At 40.8% G+C, this 21,215-nt stretch overlaps 1 long non-coding RNA gene across 2 annotated transcripts; it reads right to left on the bottom strand.

The window, feature by feature from the left end:
• Positions 1-374: 374 nt before the first annotated feature.
• On the bottom strand, positions 375-20,170 carry LOC140255544 (uncharacterized). 2 transcript variants are annotated; one of them, XR_011904498.1, is made up of 4 exons: positions 20,105-20,170; positions 19,320-19,433; positions 2,750-2,968; positions 375-1,280 (listed from the first exon to the last, which is right to left on the bottom strand). It is a non-coding gene; the product is annotated as an uncharacterized lncRNA (long non-coding RNA). The 2 variants fall into 2 exon arrangements; XR_011904497.1 differs by lacking the exons at positions 375-1,280; positions 2,750-2,968 and adding exons at positions 9,540-10,701; positions 11,668-11,813.
• Positions 20,171-21,215: the final 1,045 nt, after the last annotated feature.

The raw sequence follows: 21,215 nt of genomic DNA, 5'->3' as shown, positions 1-21,215 counted from the left end.
TACATTAGATCAGAAATTATGTTGTTGAAACTCAGAGAACTTCAGGAATGTCAACTGGCACGTTTCTACCAGTTTTCTTCTTGGACACATAAACATGTATCTCCAGCTATCATGAAATATGATCTAAAATCCATAGAAGCCTCTCCCAAAGGGGTGACCTTGAGGACACACAATTTGTTATTTCCTACACATTTGTATGAGTCTTAGATGGTTTGACGGGGCTCTGGGCAACCTGATCTAGTAAAGACGTATGTTTGGTGGCCCTGCTAGGCAGGGGGGTTGGAACTACATGATCCTTGAGGTCCCTTCCAACCCGGGTCATTCTGTGATTCTGTGATTCTGTGATTCTGTACTTGACAGTACAAGGCATAGAGTAGAATAATCAAGCCCCCATCATTTCCTGTTAATCTGTGTTTCAAATAATCATTTTTTATTTTGCCACCGAGGTACAAAAAGAACTGATCTAACTCCTGTGTCTATAACCAGCCTCCCAAGATTAATCAGAACAGATAACTGTGAAAGTGCTATAGATAGACTAAATCTCTTGACTACAGAGACCCTCTTTACGATTTAGAAGAAATGACAGATTGACACAAAATATGTAAAGATCAGCCAAGTCGTGCAGAAGAGGGTGGCTGACTTGCAAACAAAGGTTGTGCCAATTGTATGTTTTTATGCTTGAGTTTGCTCTTGCATTTTGGTGGCAGGCAGTCAGTCATACTTGCTGTTTCAAAAGGGATGATCTGCTGGGATTTCAGGTTTCTTCTGAAGTAATCCGCAGAACAATCTTCAGTTATTTCTTAAACCAAACATTTCTGCAGCGTTCAGATGCTTCCAGCAAAGCTCCCAAGCTTCCCTACAAGCCCCTATTTTACATAAATCACGATGTGCTGCAAGCGTAAGGGTAGTTTTTAGTCACCAAAGACTATGCCAAGAGCACTTTGTTTGGAGGCACAGTTTCTATTTCCTACATAATTCTCCCATCTGTCTGTACAACAGAAAGCCCTTAGAAAGCATTCAGCCAGTCACTATTTTGGTACTCATGACACAGACAGAGTCTGGTAAGGTGGGATAATAGGTCAGATGTATCAAACTGTTATTGTTCCTTTCTGTATTTGTATTTGTTATGGACTATAAACCCTGATGATCCAATAAAGGGCTGTGACCATGAATCCCAATTGGCTGCACAGTGCTATTTCATGGTGGGGCGAGTCCAGCGGTAACAAATTCAGTCAACATAATGATTTCAGTTTCACCGTGTTGCTCTGCTTCCTGGGAACCTGCAAAGATAAGCGAGTGTGTCACAATCATAAATTCACACATACAACCTTAAAATATCTTATGGAGCCTTAAGTCTCCGTGAAATGTCAGACTAATAAATATGGTGATCATACTTGCTATTTGGCAAAAATATTAATTAACTAGGAAAAGTTAATAAAAATATATTCCCCAAAATTATGCAACAGACAAAATATTTTTTTCTTATTCATGGTTATATGAATGCAAAATGCTACGGATTCTTCATCTTTAATACCTAAGGGATTTATAAACATATTGCATCCATAAAACTTGGTTCATCAGTACAGTACACAGCCCAGATATCCATATTTAATTACTCTGAAAGTAATTTACTTGTACAGATGGTGGCATTAGAAGGTCTTACTTCAATTTAAATTACTTCTATTTGAAAAACAATGTTATTTTGCTATGAATCTTGAGTGAAGAATTCACTCTTATTACAGATGAATAATACCTGACAATCGTAATTAATCTGTGACTTATCTAATGCTTCCTCAATAAACATTTTGTTACAGATTTCACACAGCAGAGCAGCTCCTTTGCAGGAAGCAAATCCACAGTGTATCTGATTAAAACCTGCTTGTGATGATGGGCCTGCTCTAGGGGTAAATGAAGGTTAGTGGAAGATTTTGTTCAGCACCCCTGGGACCTCTCTCAAAGGAAAGAGGTGCTGTGGAACAGTTTGCTCTTCCTGCAGGTCAAGCAGGGATCAGAGCTCAGGGGAAGCCCATGGGGTAGCTGGTCTGGGTGTCAGGGTGGTGCACAGCAGTGCACACCATGACGCCTGGCAGCGTGCTGCAACACCTCTCACGCCACACTGGGGGAACACAGATGGCCTGCTTGTGCTTGTGAGGCTTCCTGTGCGGCTCTGCCTGTGTCAGGCACTGATGGCCTCAAAGGTAGCATGTGTACCATGTGCCACCAGGGTTGCCATGGCGGGCATTCATGTTTTATTGGATAAATGTCCACAGCCCACATAGGGGGCTCCCATCTGACCCTAAAATGTGCTTCCTCTCCTCTGACCATAGCTGAATAAGGTGATTTTTCAAGAGATGACATGATCTGAGGGGCTCAACCAGAAGAAGGAGCTTTATTCCTTTTATCTACATGATTTCATCCTCATGAGCTGGATTTAACACTACAAATCACCCATTGTGGACTTAATGCTGGAAAGCATCTGCATTTCCCAATGAACCCTGTGGGAGCCAGAAGCACCCACAGCAGCTCTGAGCTGGGGCAGGACTGCCAACCTCAGACACCTTTGTTAAATTAAAATCAGGGAATCCCACTGTCCCCTTTCCCTCAGAGCCAGGGTGACACAGCACACTCAGATACAATGCTCCTGCTGCACTGTGTGGGGCTTCAACCTATCACAGATCCATGACACCCACACAAAAGGCAGTAGGATTAAAAATGTTCTATGGTGTAGCTGGTTGTGCGCAGTACTTACATTCACCAGACCAAAAGACTTAGGTAGAAAGGATAAGATGTGGCACTGGAGGCATGTTGCTGCAAACATCTCCATTTATGGGGACAGTGCAAGTGACATCAAGTCCATGGTTAGCTTCATGGTCTCTTGGGCAACAGCAAGGGTTGCAGGGTGCTGGGCAGCAGGCTGGGGATCACAGCACACATCCGTGTTGGGAAGGAAAGTCTGCCAGGAACAGCACTGCAGAAAGAAGCATGGAGATAAATGAATCAGAAACCTGTAAGGGAGTAAATAGATGCAAGGCATAGGATGTTTGTAGCTGAACTGCTCTTAATTACAACACTCTTCTTTAAAGCACACTGCTTTAAAGCACAGAACATCAAGGCTACAATTTCTGTGTTATAACACAGTCAAAATCCCAAAAACGAGGAAGCATCTTACCAGTTTCATTCCTTATTTTCATACAAATTAACACACAAGTTCATTCATATACAAAGTCAGCCCCAAAACAAAAGAGCCGCAGTAAATTTTTCAGCAAAATAATCCTTCAGACACTGATAAATCAAGCAGTGATGACGCGGGGTTATCATCGTATCATTAACAATGGCACCACAGTTAACAAGCCTTATTTCTACAAAAAAACATTGGTGAATAATCAACTATCAGTTTGCACTTTAAATTAAAAAAAGCATACCTAGTGTTTCTTGCCTAAAAAAATGACGGAGTGGAAACATTGCTTTCTTGCTGGGTTATTTTCATTTCAGGAAGAGAAATAACCGAGGGGAACATGGAGAGAAGAATAAATAACCAGGAGTGGTGTGAGGGGAAAAAATCCTTCATTATTATGCTGTCGCCTCTGCGTTCTTGCTATCGGATTCCTCTCCTGTCCCACACTGTGCAGAGCCACTTGCAGGCAGGGCATCCTCCAGATGAATCAGCACAGTGGCACGTGGACTCTCTAATGTACATCAGAGGCACAGAAGAGGTGTTTGATATTATATTTATGAACAAATCAGAGGCAAGACCTTGGCAGGGTTGTGTTTTTTGTTGTTTTTGTTTTTGTTTTTGGAGGAGGAGAACTAAAGGAAATAAGACTGCATGTCAGTTTTGGACAAAAAAACACTTCATCATCTTTTTTAAAAGTATATTAACTTCAGCCTCTGTTCAGCCTCATCCTCTCTGATAAATTAAAATGGCATATACATAATCTGTAGATTTTTTCTTGATCCACCTCTCAGAAAATACAACATGAATGACCACCCGTTCTAATCACAGCCCTCATGCCTGTCACAATGGGCAGAGCAGGCAGCAGGGCAGGGCTGCCTGGCAAACCCCACTGGATGCTGCATGCTCAGCCCAGCACATGGCCCTCTTAATGCAGGAGGGGGTCTGTGCTGGCAGCAGAACCATAATGATCAACTCACTTTGCTACTTTGCTAAAGAAGCATTGACAGATGATGCCCACAGGCCAGCATATCACCACCTTCTCACAGACAGAGCCTCATAGTTGGTTTTCTCCTGTCTGTAAAATCTCATCTGTAAACCTTTTCGTTTTTTTCCTTTCCAAAATAGGAAAACTAGATATGGTGACCATTGATCAAACAAGCAATAACCCTTAAAGTCAGCTGGGAGAGAAGACAGAATCTGAAGGAGAAGGAGGACAAGGTAGCAGGCATCTTCATTGTACATACGTACTTATGTAGTCAAGTTAATAGACTGACCTGGCCTTCACTGCAGAAAAATATTTATCAGATCTCACACCACTTATTCCAGTCTTTTGAATCTACTTGAATTTTTGACCATCTTTTCCCTGGGCAGAATACTTCAGCAGACAGCTCACCTCACCAAGAAAATACAATGGAGGTCATTCCAATTCCTTGCTGGTGGTTTGTCACACTTTTTAGTAGATGAACATCCAAGTACCATCTTTCTAGCCTCTTCAAAGGAACAAACTATTTTGAGTAGTTCATTTGTTTGGCTTTTAATTAGAAATAGGGTTCTGTGCTCAGTATTCCATCACTGTTGGCGATACAAAAATGCATAATTAAATAAAAGATTGTTTTCCCCCCATGTTGCTTGAGTGAGTAAAAATGCATACAGCAAGAAAAGGATGCAGACTTCAGGGAGAGAGAATGAATGCATGACTCAGAGAGTGAGTATGTGTGGGTATGCCTGCACATAGGGATGCACCTGGAGATGTATTTTCCCTGTCTGTACATACATGGACTTTCAGAATATCAGACTACTACAGTCATACTATGCAAGTCTTTGAGCAATTCCTCTAAACCAATTGAAAATGTATTTAAACTGCAGTAATGTATGTTTGCTGGTTTTTGTTTTTAAGAAAAAAAAATCAGTAATGGTAATTGAGATTGATTTGGATTTGGCTCTGTACACAGACTGATTTTTTTTACCAAAAACAATCAGTTGTTGCACTATTAGATTGCTTATCACATCTCTATTTATATTACAGATGCCAAGTTGAGTAATTAGATATTACTTTCAGATATTATAAAAAATACAATTGAAATAAGGTGTTCTACATAGCTCTGTACACAGCACGTCTCTGTGACGCTTGCTGTTTTTCTCCAATAAAATGTCTGTAAAATGCCTAGTCCGATGCTGCATTACTTGGCTAGAAACTAACCCACTGCAGAAAACCAAAACTTCTACCAACTGTATGAAATTGAAAGGCAGAGGACTATGACCCTTGGTATTCTTATAAAACAGATCAACGTAATAATAGTAATTAACAGTATATAATTTAAAATATGCCAGATGCGTGGTGTAACTGCTGCGAGAAGTTACTGCAAGGGAAAGGTGTTGCTTTCAGATTTGGAAATGCCTACTACTGACTAACCTCCACGTCAACATGTTTGCAGCTCTGCAACATCCATTTCTAAATGAATTACTTTATGGAGGAAACCAAAAGGCAGAAAACTAAAGAAATAGGGGTCAAATTCCTCCTGTGAGATCTACCTTGTAAAATTATCCAGAATGTAATAATACCATGTTATTGACTTAAGCACAGTTCCCCGTGACATGCTGCAGCTGACCTGTAATTTTTATCCTACATGTTGCCAGCACTATTAAAATGACACTTGTGAATGTAAATTAAGCTCACAAAGGGGACAGATTGTATGATTCTGGTTTCTCTCAGATGCCTGTAGGCTATCACAGGTTCCATATGTGAAGTAATTATGTTCACTGAAGGAAAGAATAAATGCTGTCAAATTGTGTACTGAGAGAGAAAGCAGCTATTATATTGCAGTAGTCACTGGAGCATTGCCTCAGAAAGTGGAAAGATGTATAAGAAAATAATAATAAAATAGAAAAACTGGCGCGGCACTATATTAAATATAACCTTTAAATGAGTATCTGCTTTTGAATATATATTACAGAAAGTTAGTGTTTCACAAATAAAAGCATTTCAACTCTTTATTCTCATTTTCTTCCTCGCATCTAGAGGGCAGGGGGCAGATCACTTACCGGGAAGAAGGAGCAGTGAGACCCTTCAGCTCCCAGTGTGTACCATGCCACCCATCCACTGCCTGCTCTCACCAGTGCCCAGCCCACACCTGGCACCGAGGGCCCTCTGTGCTCCCAGCCCACACCAGAAGGCCCATGAGCAGGGCTGGGTGCCAGCCATGCCCATGGGTCCAGCTCTGAGGCAGTACTCTCTCTCCTGGTGAGATGCAAGCACTTTGCTCCACTCCTTAACAGAACCTACCCAATGGCAACAAACGACAAACTCATTTTCTCAAAGTACAACACAACACAAAGTATGAAGTTTTTAGGCAGTGCTGTTATGCTGGAACTGCTTTCTCCTTCAAGAGCCCACCTCAGAGAGCACTGCTCACCAAACCTTGCCTTCTACAAGTAGCAAGAGGTAACAAAATAGCACCGGTACACCCCACCAAAGCCAGAGCTCACAGAAAACTATTTTGTCTGCACTGCTTTATATTTCTGGTTTGGTGTAAAGAGAAACTATATTTTCTTTTTGAGGAGATGTAGGAAAAAAATCTGCCAGCTAGCAGTCTGTCCTTGGAAACTATCTCACCAACCTCACGCTGCATTCCCCATCAGGGAATGCAGGGCACCAACTACTCACCACTCATGGCCCAGGACCGGCTCACAACAAGAAGACAGAGTTCAGCAAAGAGCAGCATCCGGGCACACGCTCCAACACAGATCAAACCTTCTGCCCAAGCAGTCAGCTGTCCGTCTTCCATATTCACCAGCTTCTGAAAAGAGATGGCTAAGGGGCAGGGGCCAGCCTACCTGGGCAGAGCATAACTTGAGCATAAGGCAAGGCAACAGAAGTAGGGGCAGGGGAGTCCTAAGCAGAGTCCCATGGCCTCCTTCTTAGGCAGTGCCATGGCACTGGGACACCCTGCCAGCAGATCCTTGGCACGCTAGTGCTGGGGAGCTCGTGAGTCCATGAATCGTTGCATTTTTCAGGCTATTAATGCCAACCGAGCATGGATGGATTGGCAGATAGATGGGCAGACAGACTGCCTGCTTTCAATTAACTGCAGAAGCAGTTGTACAATACACTTCAATTTCTTCTTTAAATAAAAAATGGAAATCAACTACCATTTCCTAAGAAGCTCCAAACTATTAAACAGTTGTTCGCAGGTAGCTCATGTCATACGTGGGAGGCTGAAACGTAAGGTAGAAATGAGAGGTTTTCTTCTAGTTCCAAGTATTGACAGCAAGGATCGTGTATGACTCTTTTGGATGCATCAAGGCATAAGTGAGGTGAGGATCATCCAGCACTATTCACTAGATAAACTGTTACACATAAAAAAAATAAAGTCAAGCGAAAGATCTTGCAGTTGTGGCAGGAAAGAAGGAAAGACATGGTTCGCTCTCAGCATTTTAATAAGGATTTGTGGGGTAATGTTGTGTAAAGGTAATACAGCTGTAACTTAAACAACAGTAACTAGAATCAACTCTCCACATTAACTGACCTTTAAATATTATTGTCCCTTTCAGTTTACCAAAAAGACATTTACTTCATGAAAGAGTTACTCAACTCTGTTTAAAGATCCAGTGGGCTAAAATATGCTAAACTGACATTTAGAATTATATAACTCTTTATGATAACTTATATTATTTCCATGTGATTTGAATGTGAGATTTGGGGAAAAAAAACCAAAACATTTTGAAACCATTTCAAATGATATTCAAATGAATTGCCTGGACATTCCGGTTATCTTCAGTGATATCAGGACCTTTCCCAACAGCTGAGTAATTACTTCCTTATTACACTCAAGGCAAGTTGGTATCACATACCCTGCCTGAGATTTAAACCTGAATCAAACAGGCAAAGGAAGCATCCACACTGACATTTTACATACCTAACCGCATTTTTTATAATAAGGAGAGCATCTGTGCTGTATTGCTTTGATAATCTGTGAAATGAAGACAACTGGGAGCACCAGGAAGAAAAAAAAATCCATTCCAGTAAGGAGGGGAAGGCAGAGGGACTTAAATACAGATATACGTACTGTTTCTCTCATGTCTCTATTGCAGCCATCTACCAGGGCAGCAAGGCACAGCATGCCCTACCAACCCACACAGGGCAGGAGTAAGGAGGAGGAAAGAAGTTCACAATCTGATGCCCTTCAACTGGAACGGTCAGCCATGACAGCAAATGCACAAGCAATCCTTCAAGGCACAAGACAATCAGCTGCCCCAGTTGAAAACAGGACAGCGCTGCTTTTCTTACCCTGCAGCGTCACTTTATACTCTGCGAATCCGCCTGTCCCTGGGCAATACACACCACAGCCCAGCAATCCCATGGGCAGGCAAGTCCCTTTCTTCGGGCATCCTACAGCCCCAGAGGGAGGCAAGTGGGAGTCCCAGGGAGCAGACGTAGCCCCAGGGGCACAGGGACACTCTGCACTAGCTGCAGTTCATCACATGTGTAAACCAGTGCAGATTGCTCACATATCAAAAATACAGATAAATGAAGACATGGTAAGGACAAGTTTCACAATAAATACCATTCAGAAACACATTTACATGGCCTTTCTTATAGGCTTTCATAACAAAATAGAATCACACGGTCACTTACGCAACAATATGCAGCTAAATGGTTAATAGCAGAACACGCAGAGACAGCAAAGAACTGAAGCAAAAGCAACCAGAACAGCTCCTCTTGTGGGAATGCTAGAGTACTACAGTTACAGCTAGAGCTAAAGAAGCAAAGATAGAAAGGATGGATTAAGTAATAAGAGGGAAAGAGTAATTTAAAAAATAAAGTCCATAATATTTTCTATAAATACATTGTGGTTACAACATGCTCATAGGATGTGTTTTAGGTTCAGGTCAATTCTAGCTTCATCTGCAATATTTTTAACATTAGTAATCTAAGGCAGACAAACTTAATTTTTAATTGGATACTACAGTTCATTTCAATTCAGCTGGCAGCAAAGAATATGCAAAATCAAAACAGAAGACTTCAATAAAAAGCATGAGATAATCACAGCGTATCTAACACTGGCTGTAGAGCTACTGTAGAAACGCATCATTTATCAGTGCTGCATCTTTCAATGGATTCAAAAAGCGTATTATCCTTTTCCTGATTCCAATATTTGCTTAGTGAGTTCTAGTAAACTCTATGTCGTATATTGTTCATCAGACAACATAAACAACTAATTACATTAGAAATCCACAGCGATAAGAAAACCGCACAATAAATACATTATATCCAGGCAACAGTAGAAGCTAAGTTTTTATTTCATTTGCTGCAGATTGCATAAGTTGGTAAATGCTTTCTGGCAAGTGTCCTTCAAATCTCAAAAACAATGCATCTGTTTTATAGCATTAACTCATTTTCTATTATATTTGTTTATATCTCTGCAGTGAAACCATATTGTTATTAAGGGTATCGTTATAATAGAAAACTGCATTAGCTTTTAAAACCCTGTTCTATTTTATGTGTATATAAATAGGAACATTAGGATCATGTGAGATTCCCATTTGTCCTTGCTATACTCTTGACACTGGTAAATATAAGTAGAGCATCAAGATTTACCAGCTCTTAATATATTGCCCCTTTGATTAGCTGTGCAGAAATCCTTACTTTTACGTTGCAAAATCTCACCCTGATGGTTATGTGCCTAAAAACGTGCCATCATATTGTTCCTCTTCACCTCTGATCACCAAGGTGAGTCCACATAATTCTTTATTGGCACAGTACCATGGTAGCAAGGTACATCAATGTCCGCCAGAAGGCTATGTTTTGAAGACAATTGGGTGGCTGATGACAATGAGGTGGGTGCATCCAGACAGCACCAGGGGAAACACAAGCTACGCTGTTGGTCCACAGCAGGCCCAAGAAATGTGCAGAAACCAAGTTTCAATTAGGGTGGACTTTGGGCAACCATTCCTCAGAGTGCAATCCAGAAACCCACTCCCAACACCAAAGGGCCATATTTTTTCCCTAGATAAGATGGGATCTAATTTCAGTGCCTGGAACTCTTATTATTACCAAACGCTGTTGTGTTCCTTCCTTGCTGTCAGAGCATCCAGTAGTTCAGGGAATGCAACTGTGTGTGATTACAGAGCAGCTCCCTGTCAGATACACCGTGTAATTAGGGCTGATATGTAGCACTGTGCTCTGAGAAAACCCAGAAGAGTTGGGTCTAAAAAGTTCTGTGAATCAAGATAATTACAATATTAATCACAATCCATTGAACTAAAGTGGAATTGAATACAAATTTTCTGTTTATATAGTATGCACTGAATGACAGTATGTTAGAAACAGCCATTTTGGTCTGGTTTCACTACCTCACATCTGGAGAACATTATCACAGAGTCATCAGCCACTTGGCCAGCACCCAACATGGAAGCAGTTCTCTTCTCTTTCCCATGAATACTGGTGAAACATGCACGTTTCTCTTGAAACATTTTCTTAAGGAGTTTCAATATTGCACAATTGGGATGGGAGAAATCACTTGTTTCTGTTTAGAAAGAAAACAAAATTTGATCGAAATGAGTCCAATTTTAAACATTTCCTCCTCAAAAAAATACTGCTATTTATGAGAGTCCATGGTAAAAGGCAGTCATTCCAGCTATTTAAACAATATAATTAGATAGCATTTCGTACTATAAGAGACAGATTGCACGGAAGTCTGAATCCAGAGTGCCCTTGTTCCTCTATAAATATGTACACATAACCTATCGCTAGTTACTACCAATTTTATATGAAGTGTCTTTGGTCTTTATTATGGTTGCCGTACTTGAAAAGAGCCTCTTTACTTATGAAGAATCTTTTTTTTTTTTCTTTTTCTTTTTCTTATAGTATTGTAAAAACACAGTTGTCAGCATAATATCCTGACATTCAGGATACCAGCCTGTCTCTACTGGAGTCAGATGTGAAAATAAATAGATATTAAACTGTCAGTCAATGAAATTACAAAGTCAAGAATGGCTCTAGCTGAGATCCTGTGTGTTCTGTTTGATGGACACAGGTGTTTAAGTGTTATGAAATCCTGCAGAGTCTCAGAGTGAATAATGCACCTTCCAGTGGTCCCGCATTAGCCAAAATAGCTGCAAGTAGCTTCTCTGTCACCCTGAGCTCCCAAACAATCGATGTGAGCTCAGAAAGGGGCCAGAGAGGCCTTCCAGACTTATCAGACCTAAAATCTGAGAAGTCGTACAGTTTGTGCCATGGCATATGTTCAGGAATCGAAGCAACACTCCTCTAAAACCGCGAAGGTTAGCTCCGCTGGCTTTGCATACAAATCTGAGGCAGATGCCCCAAATCCACATCATTTATTTATTATTTGTAAGGCACTTAAAGTCAATCATCTGTCACTAATAAACATTAACACTATTAAAAATTAATGATCATCCTACAGCATGCTGAGACAGATTCTTCCTTCTGTTTGATGAGTATTGGAGCAAAGCATGCTGCATTCACTTACTGACTCTTAAAGTGTTTATGCGTTGTATAATCTTGTGATTTGGGCTCCTCCTCCTTGCCCTGATGACCCCCTTCTCTTGGTATGCCAAGAATTGATCAATCTAGTGAGAGAAGCTTGAAAGGATAGGCTTAGATACAAATACGTATCTGCAGAAAAGAAAATAAATCACAGATTCAAGGTTATCACAGAGCACACAGCATAAGCCTTTGTGATTACAGGGCTTTTTGTCTCGCTTTCCACTCAGCACTAAGTAATGCGGTGCCTGCAACGGGGGACACGAATGCCTGTGTTTGCTGCTGTATGGAGGGTCCCAGCTCACACACCACTCCAGAGGTGGACAATGAGGCTGAAATAACAGCTCCAATGAGACTTCCCAAGAGCCTCACAAGCTGGAACAAGAAAAGGCTTCCTGAAGTGCAACTGAAAGAGGCAACTTCACCAAAGGTCTGCGCAGTGTCGCAGGGCACTTTCTTCTCTTAGTGGGTGGGAGGCAAAGCCCACTGCTAGAGATGAAGAAACAGCTTGCACCTTAACCCTCAAAAAGGACATTTCCTCTAGAAGTAAAAATGATTCCAGGCCCTTCATCTTTTGTGTTCAAATTTCAAATATAAATCTCGGGGAATACATTTTCACTCTTCTATCTTGCACTCACAGACCTCAGAAGAGCACTGTTTCCTAACACACACACACACAGTGTTTTGTCCTTCTCTGAATTTTAGTGATTACTTTTATTTGAGACTACAGTAACTATGTTATAAATGATCACTCGATATATAGCTGATTTTGTTTAAATGCAGATAAATAAATGTAATAAACCTGCATTAAAGACCTGTCTATGAGCACACTCACGAAATCAAACTAACCTCATATTTCTTTGAATAATATAAAATCTCTGAAAACAAGCTAAATGTAAGATCTCAACACTAACGATATAATAAGAAAACTCACCAAGGCAATAGACATATTAATCTTCCCCTTGCAATTTGCAGAATAATATTTCACTGTCAGATCATTTCTCATAGAGAAACAGTGACTTAAGTAAGATCTGTAGGCAGGATTCAGAGACTGTGATCTCTTTGCTTCCTTTATTTGCCTATGTTTCATTACTTATGAAGATTTGCAAAGAGTAGCTACCAAAACTAGAAACATACAGACAGGCTAGAAAAGCACGGTGCCACAGAAGCACGCTCACCAAGCCAAGGACAGGAGGGGATTGCGTTCCATACATGATGCCTTCATGTCAGCTGCTGCTGTTACAACTGAAACTTGGTGCCTTTAGCAGAACACTGCTATACAAAACTAGTTCTGCCTCTCAGGGAACAGCAAGTCAAGAAGTAATGAGGCTTTCCTGCAATTTCCTCAGCATCTCTGTTTTTTCAGCTCCTCCAGAGCATCAGGGACTGATCCACTGCCTGGTACACCCTTTTTATACGTGCACATCTACCGTATTTCCACAGAGCCACACAGCCCAGGGCAAACCCATGAGCTGTGACCGTGAAGCCAGAGCTCATCCACACAATCAGTTGTGAGCCTTACACACACCAACAGAACCCAAGGAAGCTGTGATTTAACGCTTCTGAACAAAATTAAGCCACAAAACCTTCTAAATCTCAGGCTGAAGACCTTGCTGCTTTGAACAATACTTTTTAGTAATACCAATTTGTCCTGCTGCCATTCTCTGCTGCCAACAGACTTCTTCTTAATTTGTCTCTTTTTTAGTTCAGAATTCACCCACTGTGAAGCTAAGTTGTTCTTTTAAGGATAGTGGAAATTACAGTCAATAAAAGATATATTAAAGCATCATTATTCAAACATAAAAATGCTACGAAATTGTTAACCAGCTTTCCCTAAGGTGAAGGTGTTTATTGCTAAGTTTTTGCAGCACAATTACATTCAAACAGACAAACGCTAAGCTAAAATAAAGCAGTTATTTTCTGAATCTACCGAGGAGAAATGGAAAAACATCTTGCAAGTAAGCTGCCTCATAGCAAATGCTTGCCCTAAAAGCTTTTCTATTAAAAACAGTAGATTTTTAAGAATAATTTTGAGAAAATGAGGCAGCTAAAATACGACACCTTATTTTCCCTTCTTAAGTATGAATAACTTGCACTGAATTTCTGCAGTGAGTAGGCTTGGAATTTATATGCACTTCTAAAACAAAATTTGATGCTTTTTTACATTATGCTGTGCAAGCCCCCTTCCCATAGATTTGCTGCACAGACACACTGCAGCCACCACATGTCATGTGTATGCCAAGCTGCCCACACCCCCCACCACTGCTACCAGGGCCTGCACACTGCAGAACCTCACAGGCATTTTACATGAAACTGAAGTGCATTTTGTCTGGGGCAGCGGTAGGCATGACACTCAGTACATCAACAGAGGTGCAGGGCACTGTCAAGTGTCTGGCAAGTTGGAGACCCCACTGACCCTTCCCTATAGCCGCCTTTATACTAGGGCTGAAGTGGCACCAGCCCACACAAGCAAGTCAATGCTGCTACCAACACACTGGGGACGTTCAGAGGAGACATAGTCATGGACATCACATGGGCTGCTGGCACAAATGAGTCAGAGGAGAACAGAGATGGTAGCAGCAGGACATGACGCAGCCCACACTGAGCTACAAGAAACAGCAGTGCTGCAGTGCCAGTATTTATAAACATAACCGAGGGCTGCTGTCTATCTCTTTCATACTATTGCTGGACCACAGACTATGGGCCATCTGCCCACAGATGATTATCACAATCTGTGAACAATTATAGACAGGATATTTCTTCTTAGGAAATGGTAAAATTTACAAAAATGGCACTAAAAAAAAAGCCAGAAAATAGTCAAAAAACAAGCAGCAAATCTATGGCTAGTCACTACACAGGGCCCACAATCCCAATGATGCTTTATTCCCTGACTGCTTCCATCCACAGCCACAGATCACAGAAAATTTCTTCTGCTGCTGAGGCCATGGTGGGTGTATCTTCAGTGAAGCTCCTGAAGACACAAGCACCTGGAACAACTCTCCAAGTCTGGAAATTTGAGCCTGCTGCCAGATGGAAATAGCCTCTTCCATCATGGGACAGCCACTGCAGAGCAGACCTGCACACCCTGGCTGGGAGGCGAGTCATCCCTGGAAAGCTCTGACATTGTTGTACTGAGCTTTCTCCAGGTGCCATGCTCCAGGCAGGAGCCTCCAAGGATGCCCCAGATGTCAGTCCATGATAAGGGAGCAGCTGGGAATGGCACCACTGGGCTAATGCATCAGCCCACATGATCCTACACAAAACATGTAAAGAGTGAAGGAAACCACGCACATGCAAAACATCCTGCATCAGCCCCCAGTGCAGCCAGAGCAATTAGTGGTTTGTTACAACAGCGCAAAGGCACTGAAAGTAAAAATCCAACAGCCTTAAAACAACAGATACTCTCAATTCATTTCTAATTTATGCATTCTTGTCATATGAAAGCCACTTGTTTAAGCTGCTTTTCTATCTATTTGCAGTCTGTTCAGACACACAATGCTCAGTAGGGGTCTGTCTCCATGATTCATTGGCTCAGATTTCCTATAGAGTTTACATGATGTCTACTAAGCCCCATACAGCTTTGTATCCATTATAACCAGGGACAAGCAAGCAGGGCTTGGGAGTCTGAGCATCCATCTAAGAATAGCTTCCTGTCTTCCAGCTTTCTTCACAACAAATGAACAATGGTTACATTTTACAGGCTAGCACTGCATGGTGAGGGGAAATTATAGGAACTTGTCTGAGTTAAATAAGGGAAGAAGCATTTAGAGTGAAGCTCCTTAAATGAGCAGGTCAATAACTAGTTTACTGAGACCAAGGCACATAGCTAATGAGAGAATAAAGAATTATTCTTGTCAAGAGAGAAAAAGATGCTGCCCTGGTTTTGTGCTAAATAATTACATTCATTATGTTTAGGACAGCCCTGCAAGTGGTCTTTTGCACTTGTAAATTCATTAGCAAAGCTAATAGGCAAACTACTATTGGGGCAAATTTAAACGATTGCAATAGGATGGATGGTAAAGATGGGGAAAGGTAGTATGTGAGCTAAGAGCCAAAGTCAGCTTTAAGTATAATTGAATTTATCTTCTCATCAACTTTAAGGCCTCCTTCTGGGCTTGAAACAAGGAGAGGAAAAGCCATTGAAACTGAAAGATATTCACTTGATTGGATTTGTTGCTGGCTTTTCCAGTTTAACCAAGCCATTTAAACCAACCCCTTGACACATGAGAACAATTATAAATCCAAGAAAAATTAAAATGTTAACTAAATTGGTTCAGTGTTTCCAATTGATACAGGAACTCTAATGTGTCGTGAAGTCCCCCAGTAGAAACTCTACAAACTAACTCAGCTTTGCAATTTATCCAAAAGTTAGTGAAACTCTGCTGGGCAACAGGAAGGTAGGATATGGCTTCTCTAGAGAAAAGTCCCAGTCACATGAGAGGTTCAGACGAGCAGTGGAGAACAGGGAGAGCAGCAGTGCATGGCTCCATCTTAGCATGCACAGGTTTCCTCCATAGATACATTCTCAGATAAAGAAATTAGAGTCCAAAAAAACATCAAAGGAACTGTGGACCTAAGTACCTCTTTCTTTAATCACACCCTGCCTAGACTGTAACCACAGAAGCTCCATAGACAGAAATTCATCTCAACAATGGGAAGTGTTAGAAATCAATTTAGAGGGGCCAAGGAGCACAGCAGCAACACATGTGGGACTGTGAAGGCCCCAGTGGCACTTATAGCAGTGCCCACAGGAGCAACCATCAGCAGATGGCCCTCCTTTCCCAGGCCCACAGCATGGTCTCTGCCAGAACAGACCACTGCTGTTCTGGAGCTGTAAGAGCAGAAGGAACTTCTTGGTTTTTTAAAAATGTTAAAATCTTTTTCAGCATTTTAGAAGTGAGATACGAAAGCGATTTGTTTTTCCTGAATATAACTTTCTAAAATGAAAATTCATCACAATTGCAAAAGGATACTTAATAAAACAAGAGGGGAAAAAAAAAATCAAAAGATACTTAATTCTTTTTCTTTGGATGTTAGAATAAAACACTTCTTCCCCCCCCCCCCCCCTCCCTACTTTTAAAAAATCTATTTTAACTGTCTCATTCAGGTTGAACTGGGTCAGGTTCATCACTGAGCCAAAAAGCTGCTATATATCAAATCTTTGTACATCTGTTTGAAATGGACAGAGTATTAGCTAAAGGCATCCAGAAAGTAGCTTTTCAGTAATTGAATTTGGGAAAGACAGAAAAGAAGTAACTGCAATGAAGCCCATATCTGGGGGAAAAAAAATCTTTGCCAAGTGGAAATGGGAATAAATGTTCTTGGCTACTGCTTCAGCCTGAAAAGCCAGAAGGAGCCTGAGGCTCCCCAGTAAACCTAGTTTAAAAACCTCCTCAGCTGATCTCTTATTTCTTCTGGCTAGTTGCCTTATCCAGACAAGTCAGAAATTCAGGATTTAACTCTCTGTGGGAAATTGGACAGATATTGTACCTCTGAAGAAAGAGAGCTTAATTCTCTAATTAAGTGTTGAAAGACTCACCACCTTCATCATTTCTTTTGAAAATGTCTAAATTACCCTGGAAACCGTTCCCAGCTGCCATCTGAACAGCAGCAGGACTTCTCACAAACATGGGCATACCACAGGTGCTGCAATTTGACCTGCCTCTCTGAATGCATCTCAAATGGGTCTGATAAATACAAACTAACAGTTTCCCAAGGAGGGCCCTTGGTGCCAGGAGCTACTTCACACCACCCTCTGAAACGCATAAGCTGGTCCCTTGTGCCCAGCCACCATGGTCTACCTACTCTGCCAGCAGGCCTGACTGCATGGCATGCTACGTGGAAGGCTGCTGGAAAATGTGGAGAGTTGTAACAAGAAAACTGGTGATCAGCAGTCTCCTTTCTCCACCTTCTTTTGTACAGCTATATCCATCAAAAGCAGACTAGAAAGAAAGAAAAAAAAAAACAACAAAAAAAAAAAACAAACACAAAAACAAACAAACAAACAAAAAAAACCCCTGAGATATCCAGATAGCTTTTTGCTAATAAATTTTTAACTAATCATTTCCACAAGAAAGATTAAGGCTGGAAGATAACCGTTAAGAGTGCAGGAAGAGTGTCAGGAAGTGTTTCATTGAGGACAAGCCTAACAAGCACCAAGTGGGGAGAATCTCACAACTTGTTCTCCCAAATGTCAAGAGCAGACCTAGTCTTCCTCATGGGATTTTTTGCCTGCTATTAAGCAATACAAACACTTCTACTCTTTATATTTAGATGGTATAAAAGTTCAATTACACTCAAGGGACAGAATCATAGAATCACCAAGGCTGGAAAAGACCTCTAAGATCATCTAGTCCAACCATTCCCCTACCACCAATATTTCCCCACTAAACAGTGTTCATTAGTACCACATCTACACATTTCTTGAACACCTCCAGGAATTGTGAGTCAATCATCACCCTGGGCAGCTCGTTCCAGTAACTGACCACTCATTTGGAGAAGAGTAAGTTTTTCCTAATATCCAACCTGAACCTAACCTGGAACTTGAGGCCATTCCTTCTCATTCTATCCCTAGTTATCTGAGAGAAGAGGCTGACACCCACCTCACTTCCTTTCAGGTAATTGTAGAGGACAATAAGGTCTCCATTGAGCTTCCTGTTCTCCAGACTAAACAATCCCAGTTCTCTCAGCCACTGTGAGAAGATGAGAACAAACTGAGCAATCTGCCCTGGCCTTGCTACCAGACAGTTTTGAACTGGATGTCAGCCTGAGCCCTCCAGCAGTCCCTTCCCACCAGCTTACATGGTATGTAATTGTGCGACATGAAATCTTACTCAAAAATCACACCACCATCTTCAGGCAGTCAGCAGCCATAGAAGCAGACCTTACACCCATCCTTACCCGAGCACATGGCATTTTGGTACACTCATATTTCTGCTGTATCAGACAAAACCCTGTATCTTTCCATTTTACTTTTTGTAACCCCCCTTTCCTAGGAGAGTGTAAGCATTTCAGCCACATAAATCTTTAGGCCTTAAAAAGCCACTTTTAAGTCCTTTCTTAATGGTTTCTCAGAACAGTAAGCTTTCTGAAGAGAAGAGCAAGAAACACCTCTTATCTTCATCTCCATCAATTCAGATTAGTATTCCATGTTCACTATTACTTAGTTCTTTCTGACTTCCTGATATCTGCAGCTTAGTAATCTTGTCCAAAATCCTCTCCATAGTTTACAAGTGTGGATTTAGTTCTTATGTTCACTGACTGCTAATGAGGCATCTTCCTGCCTCAATCCTGAATAAATTTAGGCACCTAGTGTAAAATGCTCCTCCCTACTGCTTTCCATTGATTACACAGGGAATTAGGATCTGGCAGCCACTGATAACAGCCATGATGAGATGCTCACTGCTCTCTTGATCTTGTGAACTTACAACAAGTGGTCAAAACATCACTCGGCATGAGAAAGAAATACCTCCCAGTATCAGTAAGGATCCTTCAGTATCTGCATGGATCTGGAATTCAGCTTCAGACAGCTCTAAGCAGAATGCCCAGGCACACCAAAGCACTGACACTTCATCACACCTCACTCACTGTTTCCAGCTCCTGAAAGCACCTGAAAGGGCAGGAAACATAGGAACTCACTCTGGTTTATGACATGCTTGTGACAGAGCCTCCAACTTAAGCTGTGCCTTGCAGTCCATGCAAAATAAATTCAGAAACAATCCTGGACATGTCTCAGTTCTCATTGTTCATCACCTTTGAAAAAGAGACAGATAGAATTATAGCACTTGCAGGTTTCCTATATGCAAAGCCAGACTACAGGCTTAGAGGAGGTATCAGACCCAAGGAAGGAGCTCTTGCTCTATCGTACTCCACCTCATAGATAAAAAGACCACAGATAAAAAGATCAAACAGCATTTTGTGTCTAAAAGAAGAACAAAAGAAACCAAAATATATTTGGCAAAATAGATCTAACTTAGTGATGGAAAAGCAGGTTAGCACATCCTTAGCTGAATTTAGTTATTTTGTTTAATGCAACAAATTATACTATAATTTTATATGAATTCTATATTTTTGACCTTTAAAACCAAGGATAATCTGTATCCTCTAAAATTTAAATTTCTCTCTAACAATATTAATGGCTGCCCACAGCAGACACAGCTTTATCAGAGGGGATAATATTGAAAATTTGAGGAAGAACATCTCTGTCTAACTAACAAGCATACCTGTAACTGAGAAATTGGTGTTCTTCCCAAGGAATAAGCAAAAAAAATGAAAAACAATTAAAATCTGAGGTTAATTCGGTGATCACTGAATAACGCGTGAAATGCTTCTATAGTGAAACATGATTTTATAAGGAAGCGTATGCACATTGCACCCTACCACAGCCTGATAAAAAGAAAAATGAAGGAGAGTATGGTACACACCGCCAAATGGATGACGACTTCATATAACTTGTTCTGAAAGAAAGCAGCCTGTTGTTTACTGCATTTATCGACAATCTGTGAAAGTAGACCAGAAATCAGTCTAATTACCAGAGTGCCAGTTGTGCTTGTTAACACCAGCTTTGTGACCAAATGTTATTCCACAGTTGTCACATCACAAGAAGGTTTCATTACTAACATAATAGTGAACAAGATCACATGCCTGGCTATTGATTGATCTGCCGCACAAAGGAAGGACGTTGTTGTCTCTATTATAACCAGTTACATCTTTGTCTGCCTGTGTAATATGCGCAGGAATGTATCATGAGCAGTTGCTGCACTGTTTCCAAATTTCTTCCTGTTAGCCCATTAACAGCCCATTATGATTTGTAGGCTTTACCACCAGAGAAGAAATGACCTTGCCATATTTCACTCTTCTATAATCTTCACAGAGCTGTTTTCATCACACTTACTGTATTGGAAGCCTATAAGGACTGAAACTTTTTCAACATTTGCTTTATATCACTTCTGCCAAATAAAAAAGAAATTTTAATTCTTTTCAGGTGCAATTAGGTTATGCTGCAGAAATAATAAAAATATGCATCATTACTGCAGTTGAATAGTCCTGCAAAGCTGTATCTTAGACTGGAGCAATATCTACTAACAAGCACCTCAAGCAAAATGAACTAACGCTGACACTTGGACCATCAAGATATTGCTTTCCATTCACTGACCATCCATAAACACAAACAACAACTTTCAGGCTTGTTGTTAATATTAAATAACAGTCTTGTTTATTTTGCTACAAACTCAATAAATATTATAATTTCAAAGTGGATTTGTTTATCATTGTGAGCCTACAGAAAAACAAGCATGCCTCATCATCTTATCTGATGATGAATGATTTATCAGGCAGAACGTGAATCTGCTTCTAACTGAGTCTATTTTCCTGTTTATGCTTGTTGAACAGATACAATTTAATGAAGAATATAAAGTACTTAAAAATCTGTCTACCATTAATAGTTTAATTAAACTGACATGTACTTCAAAAACAGAGAGACAGAAAACATTAATTTTGGCTATAAAGGGCATGGCATTATTAAAGTGCAATTAA

The sequence above is a fragment of the Excalfactoria chinensis genome, chromosome 8 (assembly GCF_039878825.1).
Source record: "Excalfactoria chinensis isolate bCotChi1 chromosome 8, bCotChi1.hap2, whole genome shotgun sequence".
Taxonomy (NCBI): domain Eukaryota; kingdom Metazoa; phylum Chordata; class Aves; order Galliformes; family Phasianidae; genus Excalfactoria; species Excalfactoria chinensis.
The sequence above is the reverse complement of the archived record's forward strand: the minus strand, read 5'-3'. Positions and strand labels throughout refer to the sequence as shown.